Genomic DNA, 17285 nt, shown 5'->3' with positions numbered 1-17285 from the left:
TTAAATGTCTTTTTCCCAGTGGAGGAAACTTATTTAAAACCACACTACTCTATATGAAAGGAATATGATCTCAGTATAAACATAGAAAGGTCTAATTTGGATCCACCTTTGCACCTTTCTCCTGCCCTTATCACTGCTGTATCTAGTAGCTCTTGGATAACTTCCCAACATATGCACATTATACCTAAAGGGAGCTGAATAGAGATTGTGCACGATGACTGTGGACTGGGCACGTTCATTTGAGGGTGTGAAGAATGCGCACAAACTGATAGCATGAACCGGAAATTTTGCACATTGTCTGATCAACATGCTTTGTTTCCGAGAGATGGGTGTGCACAAAGAGACAAAGTTAATTGGGTAATGTGCACATTGTCCTATCAATGGATACGTTCGCCACTTGGAAACAGTGAACAGGCAGTGTACAAGATTTATATATATGGTGGCTGTGAATATTAACTGGGCAATATGCAAAATGTGTCTGTTCAACACACATTTTCCAAAATCCGTTGTTGATTGCGCAGATTGACTGGGCAGTGTGTGAAATCTCCATGTGTTTTCAATGTGTGCATATTCTTCATGGCTTCTGATAAATGTTGAATAATCACTAGTGTTTATGCATATTCACCAATCAACTCATACTAGCCTCAGCATATGACATTTAAAAAATGGTCACATTTAAAAGAATTCTTAGAGCAAAAGCCTTGGTCAGTGCTGAATGTGTCTGAGGAGACGTTGTGGAATCTCTAACATAGTGATATCAAGGGCAGAACTCAAATTGACTTCAGTGGTAGTTAAGATTTTACTCTAAGGGCCAAAGGCCACAAAGCTTTTTTTTCACAAGCAACACTGCAAGTAAAACCTCATTGCTTTGAAATAATTCTGTGCTGGCAAATTTAGCTTCTGCAGATAAAGCTTTGCCACTGCTGTCCACCACGCTTTCAGTTTTTGTTGAGATGAGCTTAAGGAGCCGTTAGGCTAGCAAAGTGCTATAATGTTTCTCCTACTTCTGGTACTAGTCAAATTAATTAATTTTCTAGCACAGTTAGGCTCTGTCTATATTGATAGAGGTGGCATGTTAGCACCTTGAGGGCAAGAAAAGCAGGACAATAAATCAGTCATAGTCCCACCCCCTCCCTACCCTTTTTGTCAGCCAAAACTCGAGCTACCATGATCCAAAGAAGGCAGTGTGTGAGCCTTTTTCTGCACATGAATTGACTGCATTGCCAGTGGGGGGGGGGGAGAAAGAGTGGGCTGGAATGCTGCATTCTGCATGTGGCAATCACAGGTAGTGTTCATTTCCTAAGATGCAATAGACACCAGCACTCCTAACATCGTGAATCACCTGTTGGACAGTGAGGAAGAGAGGGTGAGAAATGATACACATTTTGAACCTCATAGAACTAGTAAGGAACCTGTATTTCCATCATGGAGAGTGAGGAAGGGATACAGCAGCAAGTGTGCAGCTTTAAGAAGCATTTGAGGTTCCTTCATACAGGGTCATAATGTGGTATGTTCATGGGTGCATGCAAGCACATTTGTGTGCTTGCATGTATCAAATGAGATGCAAAATAAAGGGGGAAAAGGGAAAAAAAGTTTTCCGTTGTCCAGTAAATATCAAAGCACTTGCTTATAGTTAAGTCTAATTTATTCCACAATATTTAGCCTGCATGGTTCAGCTAGCAGGTTGCACAATTATGTAGGTTTTAAAAAAATAAACAAATTAAAAAGCATTTTCTTTCCCCTTTTCAAAATTTGCAAAGAAGAATTAGAATTTTAATCTAATTAGACTACATAAAAATGTATTCCATAAAATAAAAAGGCTTTAAAATTTACATTATTCACAGAATGTTTTTTTAAAAGAAATAATTAAGTAGATAAAAAAGTATTAATGGGGAATGTTCACAAAGAGTGCTCTGAAATTTAAGAAGTGCTTGCTCTTGAATGTTGCTGTGAGAGTATTTACTAATTATTTTGGAAGGCAAAGGAAGATTGAAAATGAGGTGACTGAGCTGATATAAATGTAAATCAAATTGGGAACCCTCTATTGTCTTCCCTAGATTTGTATTTGGCCTTGTAGTTGTATGTGTATTATCCAAGGTTGCCAGAAATTAAAGCCCCCGAGTGAAGTTGAATAGCTACAATATTTTCACTGAAGGGTAAATTCCATCAGATATTTTCCTCTTCAAGCAGACGCCTTTGGTGGAATTTTTCCTTCAGCAAAGCTCAACCCATAGATAAGTCCTCTTAGGGTCTAACTGCACCATCCTTAGCATTTCCCTTTATTTACTCATGTGAGCAGCTCCAAAGATATGGCTAACAGTACATATCAACTCAAAAATAAGTGCCTGGCTGCAGGATTGCATCTTTAAAATACAGTTTTGTGGGTTCTCACATAAGGGAAATCTGGAATGGGAAGTAGCCCAGGTCAGAGGGAAAGAAGTTGGTCAGTGTAGTACAGCTTGCAATAGGTAGTGTTCAGATCCCTCCCTAGCTTGTCACGGGCAAATACTAACCTACCTCACAACATACTTGTGGGGTTAAGGCTGCAGTCCTATGCATACTTACATGGGAGTAAATCCCACTGAATTCAATGGGGCATATTTCTGATTAGACATGTATGCGACTGTGCTGCAAATGAAATAAGACATACCCATGGTTGTTACAGAAGTAATTATCAATAACATCCATAAAGCCACACCTAGTACTAACAGCCCACACCTTTACTAGTTAATCCCATGTTTCTCACTGTCTCATTGTCATGGACAACAGCATTGACAATTTCATGCTAGCAAAAACCGTATTTATGTTAATTTTGTTTAAAAGGTATTTGGAAAAAATCCAATTCCGCTGCAACTGAATGCATCCATCCATCCATCTCCCATAGATATTATTAGCTGGCTTTGGAAACCAGAGATACATGTCTCTATGCTCTTCAGTCTAATTTATTTGTGCATGATTGTTAATGGATGGAGGAAAATAAAAGTTTAGATGTGGTGGATGGTTTTATGGTAAGCATATTGAAAAGAGTGGGAGGTATATAAATTAACAAGCGACTGTTTCTCATCCCTTTCCAGTAGCATTCATACATATGCATACCCCATTTCCAACTTTTGAGGGCTTCCACTCTCCTTCATTTGCTACAGTCAGTCATAGGCTTTTGATTTTTAGTTATTCAAAGCAGAGGGAGGTGAAAAAGTACAAGGATAAAGAAAATATGAAATTGGTACATTAATCAAGAGTGACTGTAGTTCCAGTACAACAACAACAAAAAGAAGATAATTTGTTTTAATTAAATTGGTATGTCTTCAGACATTTAAATTGCTACCACATTTGACATGTTCTTAAAGGCCAAACAGCCTTGGCAACAATAGCGTTTTTTAGGTAGCAATAAGGCAAAGTTTGAAGGGTTTTGGTTTTTTTAGAATAAAAAAAGTAATGCATTTGTTTGCTATCCATTGTTAGCCTTGCTCAAGTTTTCTGCAGGTCATTATAAATACCACGTCCCCACCTGTTGAGAAAATATGAATATGATATAATAACACTTCTTAAGAACTTGATAGCATGAGAAGTGTGTCAGTGGCCTTTGGATTAGGAAGAAAGAATGCGTCCGTTTGTAAGAATTACAAAGGCTTGGTGTCGAATCTTCTAAAGCAACCTTCTCTAACCTAGTACCTCCCAGATGTTTTAGACTACAGCTCCTTTGTGGACATTCCCCGCTCCCTTTCAGTTTTTGGAGCAAACACCATGGTTAGTTATAGTAGCAAAATAGGAGGGACAAACACCTTCATGAAACTGTAGGGTGCTCCCGAACTCTAAATCATGGTTTAGAGATTAGGTAGCATTACACCTATGCCAAGTCGAAAGGGAGCCAAGTCAAAACCTTGCAGATGCCCAGAAAAAAATGTCTGCGACCTTAGCTCTATGGGTGGTTCAGTCCTAAACCTTTCCAAATGAAAGGATGCCTAGCTCTTGACTTCAGTAGGAATGGTCCTATAGCATTCTCTCATTACAGCATTGAAACACAATATTAATTGTATTGAGATGCAAATACTAACTAAATTTCCCTCACTGGATTATTAAAAACATGTAATTTCAAAACTAATAGGAGATTGTTGCTGGTGATACTTGCCAAATCTTTGTACAAAATGAACATTTTATCAGTGAGGGAGAGCTACCTCCCCTCTCTCCATTAGACATAACTTTATTTTGACCCTTGTTTCACTGAAGTCAGCTTAACAGAGTTACGTTTTACAGCAAGTCTATCACCTAGATCACAAGCCAGATTCTGATACCTTCACTTATACTGAATATCTGCAGCCTACAAATTGCCAATCTCTTTAATGCGCTATCAGTATGAGAGGGGGAAGGCCAGAAGCCCTTGTGAACATCATATTTCCTTAAGCAGAAGCAATCTACATTTCTAGCATATCTCATTATTTATTTTTTTGATTCAGTGGTTTTTTTTTTTTTATTTGCAACAATTTAGTTTTGTATTTAAACTCTTTGAAGGCGAAACTTTGATGATAAAGATATATATGTTGTGTGCGCATGTGCATAAATATACACACAGGTGTACATTTGCCCTGATCCATCGAAAGCTATCTGTGTGAGAGAACGGGTTTCTCTTGCGGAGGTTTCCCCTCTCAATCTACACCTGCATGTGCTGTAGAGAATGGCAGCCGCCATGCCCAGCCCAGATCTCTCAGTCAGTGTATACAGGCTGAGTCAAACTACTGCCTTTCTCTTCCCCTCCAGTAAACAGGTGATCACGTGATCATGTGCTTGGTGGCAAAGGGGAACCCTCACAACTAACAGGAGGCATGGAGCCAAATATGCAGTTCTGCACACGGGGACCTCTGAATCGAGGAAATTATTATATTGGTTTATGCCTGTGTGTATATACAGAGAAGCACATGCACACATCATTCAAGATATATATATCATTCCACGATATATATATATTGAAAACCAAGATGTTATTACATTTTGTTGGGGATTTTAAAAAATGTTTTGTTGCTGTTATTATTGGGTTACATTCCCCCGCCCCTGGCATACTACATGCAGTGCTTTAACCAATGTCCATTTGGCTAATGTAATTAAAGTTGTTAATTTATATGAGTACATTTCAACTATGTCATTGTTTTCTTAATATTTATTGTGTAGAAGGACTGGTAATTTTTTTATTATTTACAGTATGTTTTAAGAAGTAACAGTTTGATATGTTCTCCTTCTTGTTTGTGTTAGAAGTTATTTATTTTCATAGCATTCCGTCTGATATTTTATACCTGGAAGGCATGCAATCTATACTTTGTACAGTTAGCAAGACATTTTCATCAACTCCCAGTAGTTTCTTAAATAAATAAAAGACATGTTTGGAAAAAAGAGGTTTTTTTAACTTTATTTATTTTTAGGTTTTTTTGTATTGGTTTGGCAGGAGTATCTCCATGCACTTATTGTCAGACCGATAAAAGTCATGATGTATTGTATGAGAAAAAAGACCAAATTTCTATCTGGTTCAAAATAGCTGTCCTTCCAAGCAAAGCTACACCAGAGATGGGTTTTCTCACTGATGGCACAATGGGAAAAGCAGAAAGTGTCAGAAAATGAATCTGGTGGCTCTGCCCCTGTATTATAAATTGCAAAACTATGATAATACATTTTGCATTTTGAGTAAATTTGATATGTTCAATATGTTTGGACCAGCAAAGATTGAACTTTGTTCTTGTTCTTTTCATTATTTTTTTTAAACATTGCTCTTTCCTAAGCAACAACATCAAAAACCCACAAGTGGATTTAATAAAGGGAGTTCCACCTAGCATTGTGTAATGGTCCCTTCATGTATATCTCTGTCGCAGAGACTGGGGAGAGTATGAACTAGAACATCTAAGAAACAGATCAGAACATGAGCCTTCTCCTTTACAATTATCCACCAGGCCTGACACCAACCATAAGTACATTTCGGCAGGATTCACACAGCCATCCCTGCCCCACACCTCATTCCATGGTTATTGGTTGGTTGGTTTTCTGTTCAATCCTAAGGACCCAAGGACCTATCACACATTTACATTGTGTATAAATAATAAGTATGTAAACATGCTGTTTTTAGTTTTGCTAAACTCTTGTCCAAACCAGTCATGGATATTTAATCTTATTTTGACACTAGCAATAGAATAGTGTCTTCCTGAGGTCAGAAGGTTGGCCGATGGCACAAAGGGCAGGCTGCCCGCCCACCAGTTGGCTGCCACTTTCCACAATCCCAGCAGCTGCTGCCTGAGGCAGCCACCACACTCTGCCTAATGGTGCAGCCAGGGGTATACCTAGGGGTTGGCGAAACAAATCCCCAGTGGGGGCAAAGGCCCTGGGGTGGGTGCACAAAAACAAACCCAGATTGCTCCGACTGAGGAAAGAGAGTTAGTTGTGTGGTGCAAGAGGCACAAGAGGCAGATTGCCTGGATGACAATCACCTCAGAAGAAATTGAGATTGGGGGGTGGGGTGGGGTGGGGGTTGATGGGATGGGATGGGATGGCTGGTGCCACTGTTGCTGCCTTCTTCACACCCCTACAGGCAGGGACTTTTCCCAGCTTCTCTGTGTATTCATGGCCCGACTAGGCCCTCCCTGCCTCTTTCCCTCCCTGCTTTTCACTCCCATGAGGGACTTGCTTGGCTGGTGGCTACTGTGGCAAAGTGACTGGGGGGAGGCATGGATAAAAGGGCAGAAGGGACCCCAGGTCTGCCTCTGGGTATGCCCTGGTGCTGCACGTAGACCTGGGATGTCCATTCAGCTTCCTTTATTGCTCCCTAGAAAATTACAGAGGTGTAAGAGTTAGACATCCATCATTCTTATTAAAAAAGAAAGAAGAGGGGAATGTCTAATGTTCAAAATATTTGTCTAACTCCTTTGCACAATGCAGATATCGTAACTAGATTAAGCCTTGGCTGCTTAAGGAGGAGAAAACTATAGTTGGGTGACGAAAGAAGGGCTTCAGAGGGTTAATAACAATTTAGAATGGCTAATAACAATAATAATAATAATAATAATAATAATAATAATAATAATAATAATAATAATAATAATTTATTTATTATTTATACCCCACCACTCTAGACGGCTTCCAATCAAATATTAAAAACACAATACAGTATATCACATATTCCTCCCACCCAGCAATATAGGGTAGTCTTAACTATTATAAAGAAATGCAGACTAAGGGAACACAGTGTTTAAATTTGGATCCACTAAGAATTCCCATCACAGCATTCTCAAGAACGTTTTAAAATAAAACAAGATTCCAGAGCTCTTGAAAGAAACAAATACTGAAAAAATGAAGTATTTTTATGCCAATTAATATTACAATGTTTCTAGAAAGAAATGGAAGACCACTGATTGTTTGATGATAAGAACATCTGTTCATTATTAGAATGTAGCCCAATCTCTATTACCATTCTACCTCTTCCTGAAGAGACTATTAGTCTCAATTAATTGATGTTAAAATGTAGCCTGAAGTTAGTCATACAAATATAGCCAGGGGTGCAATCCTTCAGCTCCTGAGAGTGTGTCCCAGGGGGTACAGGATATATCTAATTTCCTCCAATACCAGGGAAGACAGGGCTCTGAAATTAAGAGTCCTGATGTTGTGTCCTCACTCCTTGCCGCTATGGAAACATCTAATGACTTCGTCCAACTGCAAATAACTCCAATGCTGGTAGGGCTAGAGGGCTGATCTAAAACTCTTCAATTTGCCCCCCCCCCCATGGTTCACAAATAGGAAATAATCTGTTAAAAGGGGGGGGCATTAGAAGAATGAAGGCCTGCAAGAGCACTCCTCTGAACTCACTCCTATCCCAGCGCAAGAGCAGGAGGGCTTTGGGTGGGCAGCTAAACTGCCTTCTCCCAACAGCCTTAGTTTTTTGTACAGTGGAGGCTTGCCCTCTAGGGATACTGGGGCACAATTCTTCCAAGGAGAATGTCAAGCAATTAAAAATATAAACACCACCAAATCTCAAAGCCACTCACTCTACCCTGCCCTCCCCCATGTTTTATACCTCTATTTGAACTCAGAGAAGCACTGCACCATGTCTGTCAATCTACTGCTCATGTCTCTGCAGCACTCAGCCGAAAGCAAAGCTATGGCAAACAGTTGCCTCCCATGTGTCTCTAAGCAGAAAAGGCAAGTGCTTGTTCAGACTGCCTGAAATTCAGCCTTATGTGGAAGGTTTCAGTTCCATCTCTTGCTGTTTGGATTAACCAACAGCCACAGTATAAGCCTAGTTGGGCTGCCTGAAGAGTGGTCTGGAGATGCTCAGAGATGTTTCCTAAGGCCATGCCCACACTTCAGAGCACATTCCTTGTGGCTAGTCAGGTGAAGGGTGTGGTTGCTAGTTTAAGAAGCTTGCCTTTTGTTTCATTTATATTTGTTAAACACAGCAGTGGCGGAGAGATAGTGTGATTCTCTTTGCATACTATCTATTTTTTGCTTAATCATTTGCAGTTATTTTTTGTGAATGGGGAGGATTGGGAGAAGGCATGGTGCTTGGCTTCTACATGTGTTGAAACTTTCACCACATGTATTATTGGAAAGATGGGTTTCTCTCACAGAACTGTAATCTCCAGAGTGGTTCAACAATCAATCCCTCCTTGCAGTGAACTCTAGGAATTGTTTCTTTCTGCGGAAAATAGGGATCTTCAAACAACCCCCCACACCTTTAACACTTCCCAGGATTCTTTGGGGAAAGTTGTTCAAGTTGGTATGATACTGCTTTAAATGTACAGTGCAGAAGGGGCCTCAATTTCAATTTTGATTCAGTACTAAAAGAAAACTCCCCACATGTTGATATTATACCAAGGACACTGAGCCATCTAGTAGGCAAAAGTAGAGTTTGAATTTTCGTCTCTGACTTCAGTGCAACGCAAGTAAGAAAGAGAATATTCAGAGATTGCATCATTTATACGGCAAATGCAGAAAGAATTTGAAAAGCCATCTGAACTGGATCTAAATGAGTGTCCATTAAATGGATGGTCAAGAAAGAACACTCTGTCAACATGAGATAGTGAAAGGGTCAACTATTTTCTCTTTCTAGACTAACCTTGGCAATAACATAATAGACTTTATTTTGCTTTTGAGTAAAGATAAAAGGAGAACTGCTAAATGGAAAACTGACCACAGCTCTTCCCAACCCCAGAGCTGTCTTCCATTTTGCATGGTATTTTTGGTTTATGAAACTTGGAGCATTCTAAAAAGTATGTAGATTTGGGGACACACAGCTGTCTATTTTGATCTGGACATGGTCCATAGCCATTCAAAACACAGAGAAAGAAAGGAAGAAGAGAGAGAGAGAGAGAGAGAGAGAGAGAGAGAGAGAGGAAGGAAGGAAGGAAGGAAGGAAGGAAGGAAGGAAGGAAGGGAGAAAGAAAGAAAGAAAGAAAGAAAGAAAGAAAGAAAGAAAGAAAGAAAGAAAGATGTTTTCTGCTTCATCTGCAGGAAGAAACATACATACCCAAGCACAGTTCTGGCCATTCTTTCTTCCCTTTCTTCTTCCTCTCTAGTGTCTGCATTGTGTAGAAAATGGAGGACCGGAATACATTTGTCTTTGCATTTGCAGTGCACACTTTTTTAAAAAAAAGTAGCAGCTGCTGTGTGTGGAAAGGGTGCTGGTAATAATTGAGACTGCAGCAGTCATAGAGGGAAGTTTAAATATACCTCCCCTGCTATGGCCCTGATAAAGATTCTTTCTCTGAAGCTGTCATTTGCATGGTGAGGAGATCTCAGTACAAATAGCAACTGCAGAAGTGTGAATTCATTAAGACCATCCTAGCAGAGAAAATATGCCCCTTCTCTACCTGCTGCAATCCTGATGCTTATCAGAACCCACAGCAGCCACTATTTGCTTTTTAAAAGAATGCATATTAAATCTACTTGGAGCTTTAGGTTGTAAAATCTTGTCTTCTTGTTTTATGTTACTTTGTAAAATGCCATGTACATTGATGGCATAATTAACTATTGCTATGCTAATTTTACTCTGAATTTTATTCTGTTTCTCCAGTCACTAGATTAGCGGGCTATTTTTGAATAAGGCAACTAATCAGTCAATAAGCCAGTCAATCATATAAACAAAACAAACAAAAATGAAACAACAGTACTTGTCCTGTAAATTATATTTTTATTTTAAAAAATATAAACCACTTGATTGTAAAAAAAGATAAAACAATAAAATTGAGAAAAATTCACAACCATCCTTTAAAACATACAAAAGTTAACAAATTAAAATTACATTGAAACAATACCTGTTTCAAACCAGAACTGACATTTGGAAGATTGCATAAATTATAGGAAAAGTTTATTTTTATTGCTTTATTATATATCTAGCTGGGGATGGAGGAGAAATATAAACGAACTAACCTAATTTGTACTTTCTGAAAAAATTCACAGACCAAAACACATCTATCCTTCAATATTCACTCTTCTCTGAATTTTGCAGTTCTCTAGCCAAAGAATGGGTTCAGTAAAAGCATAAAAAAGTTTAAAGCATGCATAAATATGCATATATAGTGAAAATAATATACAAAATGCATTATATTTTGGGAAATGGCTTCGCAAAAATGTTGCTATTAGGCAAAATTACATACAAAAATGTGCATTGTAGGAGAAACTACAGTTCTGATGAATTTCCATGAGGACTTTTTAAAAAATGCAAACAGATGTGGAAATGTGTAGAACTGAATTTAATACTAGGAAAATGAGAAGCTGGGAGAAACCGAAATGAACAAATTTGGCCCTCCCTGTATTCTGCCCTCGCAGTGCAATGTGCACAGTGAGAAATGAAATGGAGCTCTGTCTGGTTTCAAAGGGTTTCCCACCACCCACCATGCCAGCCACCAGGCAGTGATAGGAACATTCCTCAGGAAATAGGGATACTTTTGTGCAGACAGAGGACACACAGTTGTGTCTAGATTTCTGTGACATCATAAGAACCCAGTGGATGATTTGGGAAGGCATGTGATCTGGAAGGTAATAACCAGCCCGTGTCACCTCAGGCTTTGACTCATTTCCAGTTCTTCTAACCGCCCCCACCGGCCAATTTTTTGGTGGTTATATAATTGAGACATATCTCATGATTACTGTAATTGCTCCAAAAAGTCACCCATCCACACCACACTGGAACGGTGAAGATTGAAAACAGGATACGGACATTCAATGCTCTGTGAAAGTCGAAAAACTAAACTGGATAATCCTAGTAGTCTTTTGTAGTCTTGGCATCCACAAATCTCTGTTATTAAAACAGTATTATTGCTAAGGAAGCAAAATAAGGCGGCGTTAGAGGAGGTGAGAAATGCAAGCTGCTCCTGCCTCAGTTCCCAGAGCCTATTAGCTTTAAAGTATTTGCTGGAAATCATGAAGACTGTGTGGTGTTTTTACCCATCAGCATTTCCTCTCCGTTGGGTTTTTGGCAGCACAACTAACATTTTGTTTTAATTCAACTCCAAAACATGTTCAGGTTTAAAGGTTCCCTGGAATAATAAAAGTCGCACTGGGCTTTGCTGGGCATGATCTCGCTAAAGTGAAGCCCTTGTGCCAAGTTCAGTGGGAAAGCTTTTCATGACATGCTTTGCTTCACACCACACCTACCACATGGCGATGTCCGTATTTCACTAGTTTGAAAGCATCTTGTTCTCAGCAGTGGAGAATATTGATTTAAAGCTTTTAAAATACTCATGGATATATACCGTATTTTTTGCTCTATAAGACTCACTTTTTCCCTCCTAAAAAGTAAGGGGAAATGTGTGTGCGTCTTATGGAGCGAATGCAAGCTGCGCAGCTATCCCAGAAGCCAGAATAGCAAGAGGGATTGCTGCTTTCACTGCGCAGCGATCCCTCTTGCTGTTCTGGCTTCTGAGATTCAGAATATTTTTTTTCTTGTTTTCCTCCTCCAAAAACTAGGTGCGTCTTGTGGTCTGGTGCATCTTATAGAGCGAAAAATACGGTATATTCTAGAGCCAGTTTTCATTTAGAAGGGCAGAGCTCTTGATGTTAGTCATCTCACCTAATTCCAACACCAATTAGGCACACTAGGGAAGAACAGTGATTTTTTTTGTACCTGTTCAGTGGAAAGAATGTCATGCATTCAAACTCTGCCTTTTGCAAAGCCACCTGACTTTGTGTATGTTGACAGATGCTGAACGGATTCCCAGAACTAATCTAACATGAAACTACTAACATACTTTTGTCCTAGATGAACATTTTACAACCTGCAATCGTTACAAGATGTACGGACAGCCATTTGCTTAGCTAGCTTAACAAAAAAGTTTATTCCAAATCGCAGGCCCACAGCAGGCATTCAATATTTGTGTTAGCTTAGCAAGCAAAGTGTGTGTGTGAGAGAGAGAGATGGGGGGGGGGGGGGAGAAATGTTATCTCTGTTCCCTTGTCAGTGTTTCGATCCCCCTTCATGAGGGTGACTTGTCTGAAGCAGAGAGCCACCTGTACTCAGGGAGGCTCCCTATACGTCGTAGAACCCTGTTTTTCCAGAGCTTTAAAACATGTGGGGAATGTCTATGAGTCTATGTGACTCCTTGCTTCAGAAGATTGCTCACTAATGCATTTGGATTTTATTGAAACAAAAGGAAAAAAGGTAACATGGCAGGGAGGGGGGTGGAATTTGTATGCTTTCCCCCTGAGCCTGAGGGAGGCTATATTTATTTTATTTAGTTAGCTTTACATTTATATCCCACCTTTTGTCCAATGAGCTCAAGGCAGGCATACATGGTTCTCATCCTCTCCATTTCATCCTCACAACAACCTTGTGAGGTGGGTTCATGGCTGAGTGGGAATTGAACTTGGTTCTCATCCTCTCCATTTCATCCTCACAACAACCTTGTGAGGTGGGTTCATGGCTGAGTGGGAATTGAACTTGGGTCACCCAGGTCTTAGCCCAACACCCTAATTACTGCACAAGCATTTACTTTACAGAAGATAGCCATATACCTATAAATACAAGATGTTAGGGAGAAACAGGAAAATACCATCTTCATGTGCAGTTTCTCAGTTTTCTGAGTCTCCCAGCTGCACTGGAGTGACCTTTCTCTGATCCAGCAGCAGTTGTGCTCTTAAAGTTCCAAGCTGAATATATTTCTGTCATATCATATTAGATTTTTAAATAAATAAAAAAGCCATTTTCTTCTTCCTGTGGTTCTCCAAAAGCCTGAATCCAAGTATATTATGGAGATTATGTCAGGCCTTCTTATTTGGACAAGCATTTGGGCAATGGTGCTTTAGCACTGTACTTTAGTATTTGGATTTTATTAAGTTGTTGTCTACCCTGGATTGCTGTGTTACGACTGGAAACCCCTCTCTAATCTGAGCATTGTTAAAGAATGGGAAGGGAATTGCTTGGGCATGGTGTGCTCCATTTTCAGACTTCCATTCTTCGCTGCCACTGCAAATGCCCATGCCCTCCCCCTCCCCGGCTGGTGCTTACTATTCCCACAGCCCCAATATCCTACCCCATTACTTCCTCTGTGTATGAGTGTTAGAAGGAAACAAATTAAAAATTAGATTTTGCTTCAAACACCAGCTTTCTATGCATTGTGGGAGCAAGTGAATGAGGCCCAGGCATCCTGATTTATATTTACTTCCACGACACACAGAAAGTGTCAAGGGTTTGTCCTCTGTTTGTCATCACTCAAACCATGGGAAGCAATTCAGGCATTCTGGTGTCTACAAGAAGCAATGACAAAAGCTTGGGGTCAACAAAATGAAAAACTGGGTCCTCAGCAGGTAATTTATTTTCTTTCCTGATTACACAGTGTTGCTGTTCTGTTCCCTGCTACAATCCAATAGCACCTTTCATTGTTTTCTGTCCAGTAGTTGCATCTGCAGAGAATTTGATGTGGTGGATGTTTGCCGTCAAGCCACAAGGAGACTTTAATTTGCTGCTTCTGTCATTTCAGCATCAGCAGCTGTGGCACTGAGTCTATTTTGAATGCCCGCAACTATCACCACCAATTACTTGTGTGATTAGATCAGCCTTAGAGTAGATACCCTGGGAGTACTTCACTGTCAGTTGAAATGTTTCACAGATTCCTGAATTTCATGAATACTTGCTTGCTAGCCCCTTCAATCCCACCTTCTTAATTGTAGTAGTTCTGAACCAATAGACATAAATTATTTTCTACAGAGGCTGTACCTTTTCCACCCCCAGCAGCTGTCGTAGTGCATTAGGCAATATCCCACACTACGGAAAGGAAAGGGAGAGCTTGGGTGTGACAAACCTCCTCAAACAGATTTATTATGTTGCTTGGCCGATGGGCCAATTCATCTTTCAACACAGGGTGTACAAAATGCCCTGCTAACCCAAACGAACAGCCCTTGAGCAAAATGTGAAGAAAGTAGTCATAATATACACACCAGGAAACTCTGATGTTGTATATTCAGCTGGGCTAACCTGCTTTCTTGGAAGCAGGGCATTGTTAAGAGTCCACCTTTAGAAAAACAGCATGTAACAGTGGGGGACACACGTCAATAAAACCATCAGATGTTTCAAAACATGGAATCAGGATTTACCACTTTTGAGCTCTAAAACATTGTGGCCCTGCCAATGTTTTGGACCATACCTCCCATCATCCCTGACAATTGAGTATGCTCAAGTTGGAGTCCAACAGCATCTGATATCATGGACCGGCTGGATGCTGAGGAGTGGTGGAAGGCACCAGCTGGGGAACCCTCAAAAGAAAAAGGCTAGGGGCCAGGGGATTGGTGGTGGGACGACGCTGAGAAGAGGGAGCAGACTGGGGGGGGGAGGAGGTGTCGGAAACAGAAGAGGTAACTGGGTTTGGTGAACAGGAACAGGCTGTGGCAGAGAGCAGTTCAGAAGCAGAGGCAGAAGCAGAGGCTGGAGAGGAGGAAGGCCAAGAGGCAGAGTTGAGCCAAGGAGTCTCTTCCTTCTGCTGTGACCAGCTTCTTCCTCCCTTCCTGGTCTCCTAGAACACAGAGAGAAATGAAAAGAGCAGAGCAGAGATTGGCTGAGCTTGGGAAAGACCCTGGAGAGGAGGGGCCTTAGAGAGTGGTGGGAAGGTGGGGACAACTGCCTCATTGGAAGAAGGCCTACTGGGAAGAGTTGCTGGAATCACTAGGCCTGTGCTGTTTTGGTTTCTTTGAAGAAAGAGCTGACTTCACTGACGCCATGTTGTTATTGTTGACCTATGCCTGACACGTCTTAGCCATTCCTGACTTAAGACATGAGATTGCTTAGCTCCTCAATGGTTGCTCCTTGAGCCTTAACAAGTGCCTCACCACTCTCCTTAGCAGCCACCACACTGTTCAGTTTTCCTCATTATTGTGCCGTATTAATCCATGCTAATTTCCTCCACTTGCTTTAATACTCAGTCACCTTGGTGAGTTAGAATCCAGCTATAAAGATGCACTGAAAAAGGGATGCATTGCCCATTCTCATTCCACCCCCGCCCCCATCCTGGCTGTGAGTATAAAGGGAAAATTAAAATGTGTTAACAGATGAACAATAACATTTTCATTCACTTTACACAGATTAAAGGGAAAGAATGGATGAATAAAGTTTTATTGTTTAGGATGTCAAACCATAACAAACAAACATAATGCAAGAATGAATAAACAATGCAAGTTAAAAAGAGCTAAAAATGCAGCACAGAGAAGGCTATAATTGAGGAATGTGCCCCTTTATTTCCATGGCATTTTCTATCGTTCCCTGTCGTGTTGGATATCTATGGGAAATCTGTGAGCACCTTGGACATTCAAAGTGTTTCTGATGAGCTTTTACCCATGCATGCCCCCCCCAATCTCCTCCCACATCAACTGCCTTGCTTGTGCAGCGTTGTGACTTCCAGCCACCAATCCAGGGAAGTCCAGCGCTGTGTGTAGATGAAGGCTGCAAAGAACATTTTTTATGTATGCAACAACAGCAGCAAGAATACTCATCGCAAAGTACTGGAAGACACAAGATTTGCCCACCCTGGAAGAATGGCAGATGCAAGTGATAGACTACCGTATATGGAATTGGCAGAAATGACTGGCAGAATCCGAGACCTGGGAGAAGAGTCGGTGGAAGAGGACTGGAAGAAGTTCAAGGACTATCTCCAAAAACATTGTAAAATGTCTGTATGCTAAATTGATGTTGGCTATAAAGATAATATGGCATCAGTGACATAGCTAGAAGGAATATGCAAAAATGTTTTAAAAGAAAAGGGTGAAAAGACCAGATTAAAATTATGTTAATTCTAAACAAAATGATACAAGGGATTAGGTTATAAAGAACATGCAAAAATGGTTTTAAAAAGAAAGCAAAATCGGAGACATAATAGGTTGAAATGTTTATTATTGAATAAGATTTGAAAGAGGGTAAGGAATTGCTGAATCTGATTGTGTAAAGGGGAACACAGAAAAGGGAGATGCGAGGAAGTCAGGAAAGAGGGTTATAAAGATAATAAGTAAAAAACCAGATTTTCTTTGTTTTTTGTTTTCTTTTATTCTATCTATGTTTTTTATTGTATTTTCCTGTTCGGATTGTGATGTTTGTCTTATTATACAAAATTCTAATAAATATCTTTTAAAAAAAAAAATAGATGAAGGCTGCAAAGAGGGAGGAGTGAAGCTGACAATCTCTCCTGGGAGGGTTTACCTCCGTGGTGAAGGGGCTGTTCTCGTTCACTGCATCAAACTTGTCAGTTTCATGACCTTCCCATCTGCAAGTTGCTGTGTATTCAACACATCTATTCACCGCACCCCAAGCAACATGACCTGAGGTTTGCACATCCAGTCACAAATCACACCCAGAAATTAAATTGAATAGAACTAAGACATAAGGGGACTCTGGAACACCCTTCTGTTCCAGTGGAACTACACACTAGAAATTGAATTTTACAATTCTGGTATATAAGTTGAAGCAGCAACAACGGCAATCAGGGTAAGAAATCCTCTAGACTGTGTAAATACCGCAATCCTGCAAATGATAAAAACTGTCTCTATCAGTAAATTGATTCCCCCCCCCCCCTGACATTCAGAATAAGTGATCCTATAGCATAAGTCTGTGGCATTAGGTCACACTCGGGCAGCCCATTCTTGCTCCCAACCAGTTGCCTCAGGGCCTAAATAGGTTAGGCAGGAAGTTGATTCATAATGACTCCTACTCACTTGCAAGCCTGTTGTGCATTGAAAACAAATACAAATACAAAAAACCCCAACCACTTTCCTCCAATCCTGTGTTTCTTTTTACCACAAGTACCCTAGACAGACTCGTGCTTCCAGTCCTGCTCTTG

The sequence above is a fragment of the Podarcis erhardii genome (assembly GCF_964252035.2).
Source record: "Podarcis erhardii genome assembly, chromosome: 12".
Lineage (NCBI taxonomy): Eukaryota > Metazoa > Chordata > Lepidosauria > Squamata > Lacertidae > Podarcis > Podarcis erhardii.
The sequence above is the reverse complement of the archived record's forward strand: the minus strand, read 5'-3'. Positions refer to the sequence as shown.